Source organism: Corvus kubaryi, unplaced genomic scaffold (genome assembly GCF_017639235.1).
Source record: "Corvus kubaryi isolate FWS band 111438036 unplaced genomic scaffold, C.kubaryi_AGA036_p1.0 37387, whole genome shotgun sequence".
In the NCBI taxonomy this organism is placed as follows: Eukaryota; Metazoa; Chordata; class Aves; order Passeriformes; family Corvidae; genus Corvus; species Corvus kubaryi.
The window spans coordinates 15,316,578-15,336,585 of NW_024581129.1; the positions used below are offsets into that span (position 1 = coordinate 15,316,578).

The 20,008-nt window shown below is 50.0% G+C and overlaps 1 long non-coding RNA gene across 1 annotated transcript in view; it reads right to left on the minus strand.

The window, feature by feature from the left end:
- The window catches only part of LOC121669038, a 37,685-nt gene extending 26,628 nt beyond the window's left edge, over positions 1-11,057 (minus strand). Inside the window, exons 1-2 of the long non-coding RNA XR_006017591.1 lie at positions 6,807-11,057; positions 6,172-6,229 (exon numbers count right to left, since the gene is read on the minus strand). This is a non-coding gene — a long non-coding RNA (uncharacterized LOC121669038). The remainder of the gene's footprint in view (positions 1-6,171; positions 6,230-6,806) is intronic.
- Between the last annotated feature and the right edge of the window lie 8,951 nt (positions 11,058-20,008).

The window sequence follows — 20,008 nt, forward strand, 5'->3', positions numbered from 1 at the left end:
AGCCATGCAGGGAGAGCAGCAGCACCTCAGGCTGCAGGGAGCCATGCAGGGAGAGCAGCAGCACACAGCAGGCTGCAGAGAGCCATGCAGGGAGCAGTGCCTCGCCAGCAGCCAGCGCCTCACTGCACACTCCCACGGCTGCACAGCCTCCCGGGGTGATCCCACCTGCAGAAAAACCTGGTGGGTGAGATCACCTCGGGGATCAGCCAGCCGCTGAGGTGAGTTCACAGCTCAGAGATGGGAGCCCTCGGGTTCAATCAGAGGGACCTGCACTCAGGTGGGAGCCAGCAGCTCTCCAGCTCTGAGCGTCTCCTCCAACATTGCTGCCCACAGCGAGACACCAGCAGAGGAGAGCAGCCCTCAAGCTGCTTCTGCCATCACCAACTGCTCCAGAGCCTGGCCCACAGGGGTGTGGATGAGAGTATCAGGGCCCTGCTTTTGGGAGAGAATGAGGACCCAGCAGCTGGGACAGTTACAAAGCCTGTCCCTGCACATTTCCATCTCTCAGTCACTGGCTGATGCTGGCTAACAATACAGGCAGTTATCAAAAAAGCAGTTGTCGAAAGTGGTAAGTCTGATTGTTCTTGTCACTGTCTACCTAAACCTGTCTGCATACCTTCATGCCATGCCAACACAGTCCCCAAGGCTTGGAAAGGCTCCCACTGCCCAAAAGTCAGCTGTTTGGAGGGCTGCTTTCAGGAGTCCCAGCCTCCATTCAGCATACAGGAATATGCAGGAGAACAGCCATCACTCCTGCTGGCCTTGTCCCCTGGGGAGTGGGGACCTCTGTGCTGACTAGAGATGCCAAACTCTCTGCATTCCAGTGCTCCCAGTCTCAGCTCCTCACAAAGAGGCCTAAAATTGGGAGAGGTGAATCACCCCCTTCATCGCCCTTAGGGCAAAGCTGGTCAGGAATTTTCTGTCACTGTAATTTTCCTAAAGGAAAATCCACTTGTGCCCAGCCACACTTCTCAGCTCTGTGACCTTTAAGACTGACTGTCTGCTGGGAAAGCAGGAAACAAACAGATTTGTTTGGATCAGTTTGATGCGACTCGAAATATTTTTGGTTGTGGTCCTGATCCAAAGTGTTTCATCTCAGATCAGTTCCACATTAATCTGTAATTCCCTGGCAGGCTCCACTGCCAGCAGCACTGTGGCTGGGATGCTGCTCCCTCCTGAGGCCCTGCTCCTATGCCAGGGTGGATCTCTGTGGCTGCCCCGACCAGCTCTGGCCAGGTGTGCCGTGAGGGTCTCAGGGAGCTCAGCAGGAGCATTTTTCAGGAGGTGCAGGTCCCCAGCTGTGGGTGCAGGTCTGTGACAGCCACCTCACTATGTCCCTGTGCAGTTCAGTGCCCACATCTTTGCACTGGCTGAGGACTTGGCCTATGGAGCATCAGGCTTCAGAGCTCAGCAGAAGGCTCCTCTGAAGCAGCTCCTCACTGTCTTCTCTGTAACTTTTTTTGCTTCTCTCTGCTTTGGGACCATGCCATTTCTTCCTAGTACTTGCCCCACCCCTAGATCTTTGTCTTTTGACACTGTACCCTGTACACTGGGACAGCCACTGTACACTGGCTGTCTCATTGGTGTAAGGCAGTCAGTGTATCACAACGCAGGGAAGAAGGAAAGAAGGGGGAAGAAAAGTGAGGGCACCGTGTCAGGATCGACAGTGAACAGGGGCTGCAGACAACCCCTGGCTGTGTGTGCTTGTCCCACACCAGCTCCCCTGGGCAGGCCCAGCCCCAGGCAGACACACCCCCAGTGCAGGTGGCATTGATGGAGCCACAGGCCTGGGTGGGGTCTGCTCCCAGGCAGCTGCATCTGAGACAGAGCAGAGCTGCTCCAACCAAGGGAAACCTCTGCCTGCAGGTAGAGGCCCCCAGGCAGGTAGAGGCCCCAGGCATGAATCTTGGGGTGCCACATGGCACAACTGTGCTGTCCTTCTATTTCAATCCCGGGTGTCCTCAGCCACAAGCAGAAAGAGTCTGCAAAGCATAAAGATCCTGTCCTTCCCCTCGTTGGGATGCACCTGCAGGTGTGCATACTCAGAGAGCTGGCCTGTTGCAGGCTCAGCCACAAGGGTGCCTCTGTTGGACAGACACACCCTGCTCTGCCCTGGAATCACAAAGGAGGCCTCCAGCATCACTCACCTCACTGCCACTTGCTGCAGAAGTTTGTCCATGCACCAAAACATCCCAGCCAGTCTCAGTGGCATTATCTGGAGGGTGGGAAGGAGCAGCCTGATGAACTTCTACGCCACTAGTTACAGTCTTCCCCTCCCTATTTCAGAGCAACTGCAGGGGATGTTGCAGGAGGCAGCTCATGCATGTCCTCAGGGAAGGGAAGCAGAAGGCATGCTGAAGCTGAGGTCAAGTTACAACAGTGGCCTTGGGTGGAGGCAAGGTGTGCAAGGATCCTGCTCAATACCATGAACCTCTGTGGTCCAGCAAAGCATGGAATCCACAGCCAGGGCAGTGCTATCAGAGGGGAACCTGCAACTTACCTCAGCATCTCTGTTTCCAACTGCAAAACAGCTTCATATAAGGATAGTTTTTGCCATGGCCGACTGGTGTACACACAGCCTCCAAGAAAGATTTTCAGGTTGGTTCTGCAGAAAAACCTTATAGTGTCTGGGTGTTTCAGCCTGCTCGACTGAAATAACAGACACACTATCATCTCAGGTAGCTGAGGCTCCCAGGAGCAGCATTAGGAAAGCAAACATTTGGTTGCTTGAGACTGTGCTCCATGGACCCTAGGCACATCTTTGTTGTCTTGTTTCTAAAGTGCTCCTGATTTCCGGGCAGGGTCCCACACAGGGCTACAGGACACACATCTACACACTCCAGCAATTTATCACTTGAGTACCCAGCTCCCTGAGCTCATTTCCTGGTAAAAGGCTTGCTGCACTTCTCCTCTTTGAGTCTGAGTACAAGACTACCTGCCCCAGCAGGGGAGCACCACCCCACACTTACAGACTCTAGGTGCCATGCCACCTCCGTATCAGAGCATCCTCCCCTGCACAGAGGGAATTCTTACTGCATAGAATGCCTGAGGGTGGAAGGGACCTCCAGAGGTCACCCACTCAGGGAGGAGGGAAACCCACATGGAAAACACATGGCTCCAGGGCCAGGCTGTTCTGAAGTGTCCAGGGGCAACTACCACAAGACAATGCTGACATGCTCATGTGTTATTGCTGCTTGGCACATTGCTGCCAGCTGCCATCCATGACTGCACGGGTGCTGCAATCAGTGGGAAATGCATGGAATACTGCAGTCATGAGTTGGCTCCACAAACAGCTGCCTGACCGCAATGCACGGAGCTGACGTGCAGAGACTCGTGCCAGGAACTGCCAAAGGAGGCAGACAGCTCACAGACAGTGTTGGCACGGCAGGAACTGTCTCCATCTACCCCTGGCAGCATATCTGCTCTCATGGCATCACAGCACCAGGGAGGCTGCAGGAGGGACGTGAAGGACGGGGCAGAAGGGCAATGGATGGGTACAGAGGGGTGGAAAAATCAGAACCATAGAATATCATGAGCAGGCAAGGGACCCACAAGGGTCATCAAGTCCAGCTCTTGGCCCTGCACAGGACAACCTCAAGAAACCCATTACGTACCATGGGAAAGGGAGACTGGCAGTACGATTGGCCATGATAGAAAACAAGAAGCTAGAAATAGTATTTTTTGTAATGTAAAAACAAGGTCATTCAGTTACTTATCTTTGCTACCTCTGAGGGCTTCTGTGATGAGGATTGAGAAGTAGGAGACAGTCCAAAGAAACAGCAACTGTACCCAAACTGCAGGACCCAAAAACACATTTCAGCATCAGTATTTTGTGGGAATCAAATTACATCACAGCTCCACAGCAGGAGGATAACAGTCATCCCTCCCACTCGATGCCAAAGTCAGTCAGTCCAGGCAGCAGGAGCTGAGCTGTCAGGCACTGTCCTGGACTTACACACAGCCCTAAGCAGTGCTACGCACTGCCTTTAGCAAGACCTCAAGGTGCTGGGCAGATGTTTGCAGAGCATGAGGAATGTGGAGATGATGTGCTGGGGAACTCTGCCAGGCTCCTCCTTCAGGTTCAGAGGAGGTCACAGCCTGCCCAGTTGTTCATGGTCTCTTTATTCTGGCTCCCTTTTAAAATGTTTGCAGTTCTTTGTCTAGAAACACATTTGCTGTTCTCAGCAGTTGTTCTTCCTAACTCAACAGTAAGTCATTTTGTATTGTTCTGTTTATCTTTCCGAGGATAGTTTGCCTGGTTCTCCTTATCTCTCCTGTTCTTAAAGAGCCTTGAATCACACCAGAGCAGCAACTCCACTCACCATTTTTGTGGTTCAGATATGTTGTCTGTGCTAAACCATCGCTCACACCAGCTGCAGAATGTTTCACCTGCCCTCTCCCTTGCTGAGTTTTGTGGGAAGGAAAGCTGGACACAGAGCCTGGAAGGAAACTGTGACATGCTCTAATCCTGCTGATTAGGCATAATTTATTGACCCATGGTGAAGACCCAAAGCATGAAGCTGTGTCAGGGGAGGTTTAGATCAAATATTAGGAAAAGGTTCTTCACCCACAGGGTGGTCAGGCACTGGAACAGGCTCCCCAGGCAGTGGTCACATCCCCAGGCTTCTCAGAGTTCAAGAAATGTCTGGACAAGGCTCTCAGGCACATGGCGGGATTCTTGAGATTATCCTGTGCAGGGCCAGGAGTTTGACTCAATGATCCTTGTAGGTCCCTTCCAGCTCAGGAGTTTCTAAGATTCTATGATTCTGCTGTGCTGCAGAGGGAGACTGCCCCCCAACTTTTATGTTTGTGACACAAACAAAAGTCCCAAGCTGTGAGTAAAATAAGACCAAAAACTACTTGAGTCACCTCTCCCAGCATCTTCATCCTCCTGCTTGTTGAAGTCCAGTGGGAAGGACCTGTCTGGAGCAAGCCCCCCCCCCACCAGGGCCAGCATACGCACTTTGAAAGGCCCCAGCACTTGAGAGCATGACTGGTCTTACTTCTGTGCCACCATTGTGTCAGCAGGTCTTGCCCTCAGTTGGCAGAAGCCCAAGAGCAAGCATTTCCTCACCCAGTTTTCTCTTCTGGTTGCCTGTTCTTTGAAACCCCAGTGCAGCAGGATCTGCCATGTCAGGCCGGCTGTTGCACATCAGCATCTGCCAGCTGGTTCCAAAGGCATAGAATGAGTTTACACCAACGAAAGATCCCATGCAGGTACCAGGAAGCATGATGTCTGCAGTTTTTGGTCAAAAGCAATCCCATAGGGAATAGTGGAGCTGGCTCCTTCAGCCTGGTTTCCAATGGAAATAAAACTTAAGCAATCATGCTGTTTGGGTTTGTTCATCCATCCCCAACAGCTCGGAACCCACCAGCAAATTTCACCCAGATGAGACTGAGGCATCAAGAAGCCAATGGTCTGACTCGACCTGTCACATGGGATTCTTCTCTTTACCAGTTGCATAGGAGGAGTCCATACAGAAAGCTGCTGTAAGAGCTCAACTTCTATCAGACACCAGAAAAGAGTACACAGAGCTTCCCCAAACACCTCTTCATGCAGAAACCTTAGGTGGGACTCACATTTTCCAGGACACCAGAGGATCCACCAGAGAAAAGAGAGCCCTGGGAGGTGAGGTTTCCTTGAACAGGCTGCCCAGGCTTGCTGCCTCTGGTTTTGCACTGAGGATGTCACCACCATAAAACAGCAAATTTAACATTGATAAACAGAATGACCGAGAACACCTGTACCTGATGGGCAGAAGCAGCCCCCCACCTTGTGAGACCAGCACCCAAAAATGTCAGGCAGCATCAGCCACAACCAGGCCCCAGAACAGCATAAGGGTCATGATTTTCTCACCCTTTCAGATAGTTTCAAAGATAATGGTGTTTTTTCTCCAGGCTTCACCAAACACTCAGAACAAAATCCAGGGGAAACAATTGATGTCAGTGACTGATGTGCCCACTACAGTGCTTAAGCTGGTCATAGGAAGAAGCACAAAAATAATACAATTTCACTGTTTATCTAACACCAGCTAAAGGCAAAGTCAACAAACAGTCTTGGTATCTCTCAGGAGACACAAAGCTGACAGCTCCAGCCTACCCTCAACAGACACAGGACACATTGACTTTGGCAGCGCTGACTGCTGCATGCTGTCATGTCAATAAACATACCCATACAGATATCCAGGGGAGGTGAAGAGTCCTGGAACGTGGAGAGGAGCAGTGTTTGCTATAAAAAGACAAGGCAGAAAGAAAAATCAGTCTTATTAATAATAATACCTCCCTTTATGATATGCCCATGATTAAGGAAAAGTAGGAACACTGCTGGGGGAGGCTGTCCCAGAAACAGTTCAGAAGACACAGTATTGCCTATACTGCTGTACAGCTGCACGCAGCTAGGGAGGTGGTGATGCTGCTGCTTTCCTGTGTGCTTCCAGAAACACCTTTACCTCACCACACAGAGTGAACCACTCAGGTAACTCCTCTCCAAGAACACAGTCCCCATGTGCCAGTTTGCATGGAGAGGGAAGCAGCTCTGTGCCAGGCTGTGGCTGGAGAGCTAACCTGGAGCAGGGTTCCTTCAAGCCCATACCTCCTCTCATACCCAGGCTCTTTCCCACCTGACTGCCCAGAGGCAAGTCCTTGGCAAAAGTGCATTGGGCTGATGCAGTAGCTTACATGTGACAATGCTGTGAATACATCCTGGTGATACTGTGGGAAACACACAAGCATAGAACTATGGCTCACGGTGCAAATTTCACTCACTGGGGTGTGACTAGTGTAACACAGTCCCTCCAGCTGCTTACTTGGAGAAGGAATGCTTGTTTCCACCATCTTCAAAGAAAGAGGGCTGCCTGAAATGGAAGCAAGAAGCAAACAAGCAATGCAGGCAGCAGAGAAAGCCAGGCCATCAGCCCTGAAATGCACAGCACAGCACAGCACAGACAACAGCTTGTTAAGTGCCCTTTGACTAGCAGCTGTGCCCTCAGGGGTATCAACTGGTTGTCCCTAATCTCGCTGAGAGTGCACTCTAAGCCATTAAAAAAGGCATTAAACATTATTGCTCCCAGTATCAAAAAAGTATTGAATATCTGCCTTTTTCATGCCCTTTGTTTCTAGGTCCTCTGCCCCAGTATACAGCAAGCCCACGCTTTTCCATAGCCTTCATTTTGCATCTGGCACAGTTGAAAGAGGCTCCTCTGGGTGTCTTTCATATCTGCTGGCCCAGCACTTTGGCTTTGCTCATTCCATTCCTGAAAGTTCATACAATGCCTCAATGCCCACTGCTGGCAACCTGTCCCTGTGTCTGCCACCTGTCTTGTGTACACTCTTGGATTCCCTACCAAACATTACTCTTACATCAAGGAAGCTGGTCCTTGTACAAGATGCTGCTATTTCAGTGGATCCAGGATGAAAAGAAAGGTAAAGTTTCAGTCCAGTCTATCCATGGGGAATCAAAAGTGAAATTCCACTCTTCCTAAAACATCGAAGCTGCGCATACAATATAGGACCATTTTAAGAGCAACAATGCCCCCTGCCTGTCTCCATTCCTGTGCTCTCTTCCCATTCCTTTGAATTTTCCACCTACAAATCAGTTGATTTAGATCTGTCCCTTCTGTCATAACACAGCTAAGATAGTACAACTCCAGGTTTAGGGAAAATGGATCTTCCTGGACTGAATTCTGTTTCAACATGGTGTAGAGTAAGTGTGGCTTCACCAAAGTCTCTGCTCTTCAGCCTGAACCAGTGCTTGGTCAAGCATGAGACATCCTCAGGAGCACCCAGAAACTCAGCTCCTTCTATTTTCAGCTTCATATTACACACTTTATCCTGCCCTGTCCTTTCAACTCCATCACCTTTTCCAAAATCCCACTGTGCCAGAGAGAAGATACTCTCCACCGACCTCACTGGAGTGCTCTACATCTTCTTGCTCTCTAAGGGTAGAGCCATATCCAGACTTACTGCTTTCTCCAGGTGGGGAACACAAGTAAAGATGGTGGAAAGGGAGGTCCTGGTGCCCAAGGAGGCCTGCTGGGCTGGAAAGGGTTTGTGGAGTGAGGGGATACCCTCTGAGCCATGACCTGGCCTTCCACAGTGAGCTGGCTGGCTGAGTACCATCAGAAGAGGACTAGGAGAGCCTGAACCTGGAGCAGATCATTGAGACTCCATGGAGCAGAGCAGGAGAGGTGCCAAAACTACTCTCTGGACAGACAAGGGGCTGTGGTAGGATCACAGACTTCCCTGACGCAGAGGAAACCAGGCGCTGGGAACCTGGAACAAGGGACTGAGAAGCACAGCAAGGGAAGAGTTTGGGGTGATGAGTCAGAGGCTGAGCGCAAACACAGGAACCGGCTATCACGCGGTAACTGGTTACTGCGTGTCAGCCTTACAGTCCATGTGCATTTGCTTAGTCCTTGCAAATAAGGTCACCTCAGCCAGCTTAGTGCGGTTCTGTCGCGTTGGCTAACTTGAACTGACTCGCATGTGCCATGGATTAGGCATGTGCACACACAGCTGCCCCCCACCGCCAGCTGAGGTACAGCAGTGTATTCCTCTGTGACAACTTGTCCAGTCTGTCCACACCTCAGCTTCAGAACAGCTCCATCAGTGGGACAGGGGAAGCTCAAGAAGAAGTACCCGGAATACGGTAAGATAGCTAAGAAGGTCACACAAACAAGGCGGTGGGTGGGGTTGTGCTGAAGCACAGTGAGGACCTATCCCATGCCATTTCAGCCTTCCATCTTGGGCATGCCTTCTCCAGGACCACAGCCTCCCATGTCCCTCTCCTAGGCAGGAGCCTACTGGGCTTGGATGGCTGCTTGACAGAACTGCCTCGTTAGGAGGTTTCGCAATCAGCTCCCTGTGACCATATTAAGCGGCCCGCATCATCTGTTTTGACTTTGCTGGATTTGTCTGTGTTCAATATATTTCTCGCAAGGGTCCCAGTTCAGCCCTCATTGACGTCAATGGGAGTCGGTCCATTCCCTTCAGTGAGAGCGAGAGCTGTCCCTTGGTGCTTGTATCTCGGCTGTTCCATTTCTGTGCCCAGCTCCACACACCCTCCTACCTTTCCCATCCCTTCCACATGGCTGGCTGCTCTACCCTCTCCCGTCTGGCTGAACAGTCCCAAACTCTCTCCTGTTCCCTGAAACTATTTTCCACCACAAATCTTGATTTTTTGGGCACCTTCAGTATCGTATTTCCTCAGCTGGACCCTCAGCAATGTTTCCATTTCCTAATCCTTGACAAAGCAGGTCTTGTTGATTGGCTTCTCCACCTGGCGATGTTCTCCTTCTACAGTACAGTCATGCAGCTGGACAATAAGGAAGGCTTTCCCTTCAGTAAGGTTTATTTCTGCATTAGCTCAAGGGTAAGTTCCAATCCTAACTTAGATCTCTGTGTGGGTGATTATCAAAGATGAAAGCTGAACAGTCACAGGAGTCTGAGAATCTGGTTTCAACACCACACTCTGGTAAGGATTCCCACTGAAATTTCGGATAAGTCATTTAAATTCTTCACTCCCTCCTGTAAAACCGGGAATCATGCTCCCCTCTCTCCAGTGTTTTTTGATGGCGAGATGTCCTCACAGTACTTTTGAGACCACTACTAAAGCTCATGCAGAGAACTTTACATCCCCAAGCCTTTCTGAGTTAGCACCATCTAAGACACTTCAAAAATGGACAAACAAAGATACGAAATATTTGCTGATCACCCACTAGATAAACCTTTCACCACATCCATGGACCATCAGAGAAGAGGCAAGACAACACATGCCATGCACGCATTGTTTCCAGCCCTTTCCTACAGCACTCACTCCAGTGATGCTGTGGAGAGGATCCTGTACTCGACAGCTCCATGGCGTGACCCACTCCAGCCTTGCTTACGTTTGCACGTTCGTCCTGGAGCCAAACTGTCTGTCTGATTTATGTTATCCTAAGGAAGATCTTGAGTTAATGGCAATAAATTTCTCTAGAGAAGACCCATCTCATGGCAGAGGGAAAAAGAAAAGGAAAGAGGGAACCACGGGAATTCTTCTCCGTTCACATCCCAGCTGGGCTTGGCTGGAGCTGGCTCCAATTATGCTGGTGGAGCCCAGCACTGCGTGCACTTCTGAGGCTGCCACAATGACTCCCAGTGCCAGAGATGTGCTCTCAGGCAAAGTGGGAAGCAGATGGGCCAAACACATCACCCCCAGCTTGTGCGGCAGGCACGGTTTGAGAGAAGGGGATTGTTTTTATCAATCAAGAGATTCTGCTGGAAGGGGAAGGCTTCCTGTGGGCTTCAGCAGCAAGGAGGGAATGGCGAAGCACTCAAAGAGCAGTCAGCCATGGTTCCAGGGGAACACTTTCAAGATGTGGTCTGTCACACTGATACATAATCCCAGACAATTCAGCCTCAGGAGCAACCCTATATCTCACCAGATATAAAGAGGAGAAGGAGGAGAGACAACTCCTCAAGGCTGATGGTGTCCAGGGTACTCCTGAACATCATCTCCCTGAGGATCTGCTGAGGTCTGTCAACTCTGTCGTAGGGAAAGCCACTCAGACTGAGGTGATCACTCCCAGCTCCCATCTCACAGGCAAATCCTGGGAAATGAACTGCCAAAGACAAGGCCAGCCAGCTCTGCATTCCCCCAGAAATTCACCTGCACAGCACCTGTACCAGAAAATGGGCGGGGAATGGGGACATGCGGTGACATTGCTGTCAGACTAAGAAGGAACTAGGGATGTGAGGAAGGTGAAGGAGGAAGGATGGAAAAGGGGAACATGGGCTGCCAGAGCCTCACTCAGGTGGGAGCTGGGCAGAAATGGCAGTGAACCCACTATTTATGAGGAGTAAAGTGCTACAGAGCACAGCTGGGCCTGGACTACCTTCACCAACACCACCGCCTGCCAAGCTCCTAGTAAAACCCAACACAGGTTGACTTGGGTTCTCATGCTGTTCCAGAGCAGCAACTTCCCCCTCCCCACCTGGGGCCCACATGCACTGTGAAGCAAGTGCTTCCCAAGCATCTCACCACATCCAGGGTCTCCAGGGCTTACTCACCCACAGCTACAGGCAAGCAGAGCAGCCCAGGAGTAGTGGGTCCGTGCCCTCACTGCTTAACCCACCCTCCGCAGCCCCACCTTGCCACACAAGCCTCCCCTCTCCACGCAGGGATGGAGTACGCCCACGGTCTGTTGTTGTTGGTTTTGGCTCAGCAGTAGCAGGCTGCTTCCAGCAAGAGTGGTATGAATAATTGCCCAATTAACTGGAGGAACTTCCAGATGTGTGTTTGCTTTCATACCCATCCAGCCCCCCTCAATCCCACGTGCCTAACGCCATGGAGAGTGGTGGGGGTGGGAGAGCCACGGCTCTGCTAACTCGTGCAGCAGTGTGGGCAGGGCTTGCCCACTGCCTGGCTCAGCTCCCCCTTCCATCCCCACCTCCCTCCCACTCTTTAAATGGGGAAATGGTCTTTTTTAACGACCCCAGGGAGAAGGAAATTTGCCCTGCCTGCCAGAACTTGGTTACACGTGCCAAAAGCCAAGAAAGCAGAGAAGAAAGCTGATCCCATGTTATGATTTTTATCAGGTGCACATACAGTGAACTCTCTTAAGACAGGTTGCCATTTTTTGCCATTTCCCCCCACCTTTTCCCATTGAATAATCTTGCACTCAGCAGAGGTTTTATTGTCAGCTAAATGCTTTCACCCTGCAGGACACTGGGAAACCTTTCAAGATTGTGGTTCTTCCCTGTTTTCAGCAGGATCCAGCACCACCCATCTGCTTCTCACCATCTGAAAAAGGGAACCCTTTCTAGGATCCAGATAGAGATTTAACCTGGGCATGGGGTGTCTGGAACTCAGTCAACAGAAAAAGGCCAAAAGGTGCCTCAGACCCCACAGATAATGAGTGTTTCCCACCATCCCTCCCTCACACACAAAGTGAAGGGGGGGGAAGGGGGGGGAAGGGGTGAGTTTCACTTCTGATTTTAGCGCCCAGTTTGGCACCTAAATGTCTAAGCTCCAGTGAGAAGAAACAGAATCAGCTCCAGAGCAACCTGGTCCACCCAACAGTGCTTAAGACAAAATGAGCTGATTCACTCACAGGAGGCTTCAGTCTCTCCCCACTGCACAGGACAAATGGAGCTCAGAGGACAAAATGACACCAGATGGCAAACTTCTACATAGCTACTGTTTGGGGAAATAAACGCCATCCAAAACACACATTCTGTCCAACCACAGCAGGAATGAAGCAACTCTGGCTCAAGGCATTCTCCCAGACCAAACCCTCAGCCTTGGGACCCTTTGGACAAGATATCCAGAAATAACAGCAGCTAGAGATGATGACTCTGGAAGCAACATTAGCTTGGCATTGTGGGCTTTGCATATCTCCGTATGTCATCCAGCTCCCAAGGCTTCATCTTGCAAACCTTCAGACACCAAGTAGCAGAGAGCATCCAGGACTCAACCCCAGCCAGAGCATCTCCTTTAGCTCCAGCACATGGATGCGCACATGTATGCACACATGGCAGTGTTGAAGCAGAAGGCTGCAGAGACCTGCTTCTCACCCAGCAGCTGGCAAAGCCTGAACCAAAGAAAGAGGACAAACTGCCACGTGATCCTTCCCCCCAGTGTACAGAGAGCCTGGCTCACTGCAGGCCTGCTCCTTCTAACTAGCAGCTTCAGGGAAAGTGTGCTTTTGAAGCTGGGAAATGTTTTGGATGATCTCTACTCCCATCCTTTGAATCACGACAAGTGGACAGGGCAGACAGCCAAGCTCCAAATACCTCTGAAAGATGAATGATGATGTTTTCCTGAGAGGAGCTCAATAGTCAACATTAACTTTTCAGTAACCAGCAAATAGCCCAGTGTAAAAAACTCTTTCCCATGCTAGATTTCCATACCACTCATCTCAAGACTGGGATATAAAGTCCCATTTCTCACAAATCTCTCTTCAGTCACTGAAAAAGTCACTGCTGCCAGGACTTTCCCTTGCCCCTTAGATTGCTATTCAAATCTAGCCCACCTACAGCAATGACAATTCATTTGCCCCCGTCTCTCCACAGCACATTTTCAGGTCAAATCCAGACATTGAGAACCAAACGATCAGGTTGTTTCTTTCAGACAGGGCATGAACCTGGTTGCTGGAGGGCAGCTGTCCTGCTGTAGTGCCTGCCTTTCAGAGGAGTTATTCACAGCGCCTGTGCTTGGCCTGCTGCACATGGGGCAGCTTCTGCAGACCCTCCCATGAGAGAACAGGGACTTGAAGCAAGGGGAGGAAAGAGGAGGTGACACTTGTGTGAGGAACATGAGGAAGGTAGGATCTGAGATCCTGCATGAAGGGTAAGATTGTACAGGACTAAAAGCAATAAAAATGGGGAATTCAATAAATTCCCAAAGGGAGACACTGTGTGTTTCCTAAGGACAGAAAAACCTGGCATCTTTTCTGGGCACTGGTGTTTCAACCCACTCTGACATCGGCAGAGCAGGGTGCTGAGCCCACTGCCCACAGTGCTGCTGTCAGAAGGTAGAGGAAGCCTTTGGACTGTGCAGTATTTTGCAACTGGCTTCCCCTTCACAGCCATTGCTCTCCCCACCACCCCACAGGCCTCGAAGAGGGCCACAAATGTTTTCAGCATGGCACTTTACCAAGCATATGTCATAAATTACAGTCCCGTGCCGATAATAAGTCAGGTAATAGCGACACTTTTTTGTCCTGCCAACTGCAGAAAAGGTGGTAAAGGGGAGGGAGGAAGGTGGGGGGAGACGCCTATTAGCACCAAGCTGGATTTTACACGCGATGGAAAGTGTTTGTTCAGCTGGAAGTGAGAAGGGTCCTTAACCAAAGAGCACACACTAATGAAAACAGAGTGTGCAGAGGGGTGAGGGGCACCAGCACAGAGTAGCAATTCATGCTCTGGCACAGGTGTGAAGGCTGCAAGGACCAGGCCTGGGCCAGAGCACCACCGAGCCTGCTTTTGCTCCAGCTCCATTTCACACCTTCTGGAAACACTAATTGCAGGTTCTGCTTTGCCTTAGAGGAGAACACAGGCAGGCCTGAGAGCACCCAGTGCCATGGATTTTGGTGTAAAGCCCTCTTGAGAGCTAAGCCTGCCCAGGCTGTTTGCCTGGGACAGACAGGAACCCTCTTCAGGCAGAGGCCCTCTGGGCACCATACCCTCTTATCCTTCACCCAGGCAGGGTCAGCCTATTCTCAGGTCTCTAAAAAGGAGATCCATGGGATTGCAGCCTGGTGTGAACTTATTTGTCCAGCCACCTCTGCTGTGAGCTCTGCAGGTCCTTCACTGCTCCAGCTCAATCATAGTATGAGGTAAATGAAGACCCAGAGCCAGCAGCCCAGATAGAGACATGATGCTATGAGGGACCCCAATTCCCCAAAAAAAGGTCCTGCTTTGCCTGATGAAAGCCAGTGAGCCCCCTGAGAAAAGGCAGTGCTGTGTTTGAACTGGTGCAGAGGAGTGCAGGGAGAAGAAAGGGACCAAGCCAACATCAAAGGCAGTGCAGGGCATAAATAAAGCAACATTTAGTTATTCATCCATGTAGCATGTGACTGACTAACAGTCCCTGGAGCTTATAGGATACACCTGCACTTGGAATAAACCAAACTCCTTCAGAATCACCTTCCCAGGAAAAGCCCTTGGATTATGAGTCATTCCCTAAGATCCCAGGTCTTCAGGCAGGTACCCCACGGCGGGAAGGCAAACTGTTGTGTGCCAGATCCTTCTGCAATGAACTGTCCTCCTCCAGAGTCAGAAGTTGGTAAGAGTGCCCCAAAGATGCCCAACAGCGAGAGGAATCTCTGTGGGCTGGACCCTACCAGGTATGGAACACCACAGCAGGACTTGCAGCCAAAGCTGGATCCTAACAAGCAACATCACACTCCAGAATACCTGGTGTGATATGCTGGGAGTGTACCACACACCACCACAGCCTCATGGAGGAGGGGGATTAAAGTCATCCTAAAAGGAAGCTGCTAATTCCCTTCTCACAAATCCTCTCTCCACACCAAGAGGATCACCCAGTACCAGAAGTCAACCTTTCACATTCATGGTACAATGCAACTGCTCAGCCCTAAAAGGCAGGAGCTGCCATAGCTGGGGCAAGGGAAGGGACAAAGAAACAGGAAAAGGTGGCTGCAACCCATCCAACCAAATGGAAAACACAGCGTCCACAGAGCTCTTCTTCCAGTCACAGAGAAATGCTTGGCTGCCTTCATGACCATATTCCGTGTCAGTAAAACATCCACCAGCACTCTCCCAGTTTTGAGACCTTCAGCCCGCCTCATTGCCAGGAGTAACATCAGCAGCTCATCTAGAGGGGCAGAACCACGTCTGGCTGCTGCAAGTGGAAGAGAAGTGATCCACACCATTGAGCAAACCTCTCATTAAGATGCTGGCACGTGATAGGAAAAAGATTTGCTTAATTATCCCCTGGTAATTCCCAGTTTTACCCACAGGAGGTCAGACTTTGCCGAGGCTTATCAGCTTTCCATGCAAGCAGCCCAGGGCAAACCCCATTGCTGTGGGACCAACAAAGCCACTGTTTTACTAGCCCAGCTTAGGTTTTGGCCTAAGACCCTTCTGTGCTTCCTGGCGTTCCCTGATGATCCTCCAGATGCTCCTCTGCCCACCTTACCAGTGCAAACCACCTCTCCAAGGCTTTTGGACACCCACGAGGACAGTTCTCATGTGATGGATCATTCCATCCACTTAGCCATTCCTCACTTGCTTTTCTTTTCTTGCTTTCATGTGGTTTCCCAATCCAGCCTTCCAGTCCCTCCACTGCCCCTGCCAAAAAGCCTCCATTACGTCCAGTGCCTAGTCCATAACACCAGCCTGGTTTCATAAGGAAATGTGAGATATATAACAGTACACACAGAGAAATTTCTGTTCCTGTAGGTTCTGGAAAACGTATGTTCAGGGGGAATAGCATTCCCACACAAAGGAATGGCTCAGTATGAGCTCACTTGTTCTTGTTCTTCAGAGAACAGAGAGAGAAGCCACCATCAAGACACAAACCCAAAGGTCACAGGCTTCACCCAAGACTGCACTTGCGGAACTACTTTATTTCATGTTACGTGAAAGTGTTCCAAAACTCTGGGAACTAGTTTGGTATAAACAAAGATCCTTCTTTCATCCCTAGAAAGCCTTTGTAGACTCACTGCCCTCCATGCCCAGGGGCTCCCCAGGTCTTGCTCTTTATTTGAACCACTGCAGGGTTTAGGACTTAGAGAGCCTTGGCATTCCTTGGCTTCTGTAAAGCTGTCAGCAATGAACATCTTCCTCCAGGAAGAGGAGTAGATGCATTCAAACGTGTTTTCCACCAGCCATCAGACAGCTACTCAAGCAAGGTCTTCACCCTCTCTCACAGTCACAAACAGTCCAACAGCCTGAACATAGGCTGGTGGAGATTACTCATACAGCCATGCAGGCTCCAAAGTTTTACAGCACACAGCATCCACTCTGCCCATATCATCTGCCATTTTCACTGCCCACTGCTGTCTCCTTTTATCCTGCATTCACACAGGCCCCTCTCCTGAAGGATTTCCCCACACTGATCTTATCTCTGTGCCCTTTATCTTATCTCTGCCTCCTTGAACTCTATCCCCCTACAGCACCCAGAATACTGGAATTAGGTAAAACCATCAGGCAATGCAGAGGCTTTAGTCACCATTATACTCCTAAAATATCTCTTGATAGTGCACCACTGAGCATCAGGACAGAAGTTTGGGGAAAGCCTTCAATTATTCCAACTTTCAGAACACTGAGAACAACTGTCTGGCTAAAGAGTATGTTCAGCTCCAATCATGGTTCACATTTCAGCAGAGAAACTCTGGGAGTCTGTTCCCTCTCCCTGTGCCTGCTCTTGCTTTTCCAAAGCATGTCAATCCCCAGCTTTTTTTTCCCCACATGAACACGTTCTCTCTGCCGCAGTTTCCTGGGAGGGACATGAGAATACCAGCACTGCTTTACCTCAGAGGGGCACCATGAGCCCAAGTATACAAAATACATATGTCCCACATATTACAGTGAAAGGATCTATAAATGTTGAAGGTAGATGCAAGTTTTTCATCCTCCTACAAAATCTTAGCAAACGCTGCCCACACTTATCTCTGTCCTCACACCTCTCCCTCTGCTTTCATCCTCTTTTAAACCTGCTTTCCTTGCTAGCTCAGTTTCATTTAGCACAAGGAACATAATGCTTTACATGTGTGGAAGTGCCCTTTAGGACCCTGCAGAATCAAACACCAGTGAATATAAAATAATGTATTATATTTCCAATTTATATTTGGATAAACAAATGATTTCTCAGCACAGCTTTTGGAAATGGCTCTCATGCTCCATGACACGAGTTCATTGGTGTCCACAGTAGCATTAGCCAGTCACAAGGAAGCCTTAAAGGAAGCACATTACCAGGACTGCTTACTGCTTCCCCCCCAGTTTGGAGCTTAGGGCTCCTCTGGAGCAGTGGGACTGCCCTGCCTGACCACCAGCAGAGGATAGGGCCCAGCACTGCCCAAGACCCCACTGACCATTTGTGACAGCACAGTGGCTGCTGTGTCTGTCTGCAGGACTTAACAGGGGTCTGTAAGAAAGGTGAGGACAGGCTTTTCAGCAGGGCCTGTAGTGACAGGACAAGGGGGTATGGCTTTAAACTGAAAGAAGGGAGATTAGACTAGGTATTAGGAAAAGATTTATACAATGAGGTGCTGAGGCCCTGGCACAGGTTGCCCAGAGAAGCAGTGTTCAAGATCAGGCTGGACAGGGCTTGGAGCAACCCAGTCTAATGGAAGGTGTCCCTGCCCATGGCAGAGGGTGGGACTGGATGGGCTTTAAGGTCCCTTCCAACCCAAACCACTCTAGGATTTTATTTTGCCTCTAATCACTGCCCAGTAGCTTTAACGTAAATACAAAAAACCCTCTTAAGACCCCGTTTAAAATGCAGCTGCAAATGGCTCCAAGTCCTCTGCGTGTTTAATGTTTCATTATCATGTTTCATACTTTCCTTGTGGTCCTTTGTGGTTTCCTTTAGATTGTAAACCTTCCGGGTAAGGGATGTGTTATCTCTTTGGCAAGATCCTGCCATACCAAGCTGTGTACATGTACAACACCATATAAAAGATTATGCTTTATTGGCCACTGAAGCATTGCTAGTTAATAATCTTTAATGTGGCAGTTATTTATCCAGTCGTAAACAGAACACTGCTGCCAAGCCAAGTTAAATAAACACTATAGAAATCCTTCATCTTTAAAATGAGCCGATTTCTGTCCTGGACATCACAGGCTTTGCAAAAAAAAACCAATCATATTGTTACTGAGCACAAAAGTAGCCATATTTTAAAGCTTTCCTGAAGCAACAATTGTTTCTAGTATTTGCGCTGAGCTTTTCCCAGCCCCCAGGGCAGAAACACAGCCCAAGTTCTCCTCACCCTGCACTACTGTCTGTGGGATGATGACCAAGGAGCCAAGCAATATCTAGAGCCTATGCTGTGTATCCTCTGTGGTATCTCTGTGGATGGAGAGCTGATGTCAGGAAAGGCCCTGAAGGAGTAGGTCCTGTGGAGATGGGATGACCCTGCTCTGGCTCTGAAGAATGGAACAAAAGAGAACAAAGTTGTATGACCAGAACTTTGAAGGACACCATAAAAAAAAACCCAAAAAAACCAAAAAACCCCCACCACCTTTTCCCTGATTAGGAGTCATTTAGATATTAAAACGCACAACCCTGCATATGCTAATAGGCTTAATTAAGTACGTAGTCCAACATACATGACTGTATTAATCTGCTTAGATCATGCTATATGTGAAGAAAGATCAGGGGGATAAGATTTGACTTTATATGAGGATAAAAATTTTACCCAGTTAGGAGGAAGACCCAAAAGGACCTCAGAGACAGTTGATGAGCTACTCTCCTCTCCCTCCTCCCAAGCATTCATTGTAAGCTTCTACATAAGATGATGATGATGATGATGATGATGATGATTATTATTATTATTATTATCTGGGCTAACACTATACTATTGTTATTATTCTATCACAGCTAGGGCAATTCCAAATCTGCATTTCATAGAATCTGAGAATGGTTTGGGTGGAAGGGACTTTAGAGCTCATCCAGCTCCACCTCCTGCCACGGGCAGGGACACCTTCCACTCGACCAGGGTACTCCAAGCCCTACCCAACCTGGCCTTGAACACTTCCAGGGATGGGGCAGCCAGAACTTCTCTGGGGTACGGGTGCCAGGCCCTCATCATCCTCTGAGTATAGAATTTTTTCTGAAAATCTAAACAAAACATACTCTTTCAGTTATCTCCCCTTTCCACTCCCCCTTGTATTTCTGCTGCTTCAATAAACCACACTATTCATGAATCTGTGACGGTGGAAGTTCTTATTGAACATTACCAGACTCACAGCGTTGAACACGCTCTGTTTGAGAACCTGTGCTCATGGAAGTTCCTATTTAATACAACCACTTACAGTGTCAAACTGGTTAAAATCAGAGACGAAGCTCAGCTACCCTCACTCTCTTTGATCTCTAATAACCAGCCGGATCACAAGGGGTTTTCTTTTCCACCGAATTTCTATACTCTTATCACGCTACCCCAACCACCCCGTCTGCCAACACTGCCCCTCACTGTCACCCACCACCCCTCACAGCTCCTATCACCCTTCTCAGCCTTCATCACCCTTCACACTCCCTCACCTTTGACCTGCACCCCCTCACAGTCCCTCACTGTCACCCCCCACCGCCCCCCGATCCTTCAAAGCTCCCATCGGCCCTCACAGCCGCCCTCACCACCCCTCCATCAGCTCTCACAGCCCCTCACAACCCCTCCGTGGCGCCTTACAGCCTCTCACGCTCCGCGTCACCCCTCGCAGCCGCTCACCCCTCACAGCCCCGCGCGGCCCCGGGGCCGGGGACGCTCCGCGCGTGCCCGCCCGGCCCGGCGGGACCGCGTGCGCGCGCCCGTCCCAGCGCTGCCGCGCCCTGTGCGCAGGCGCGGGG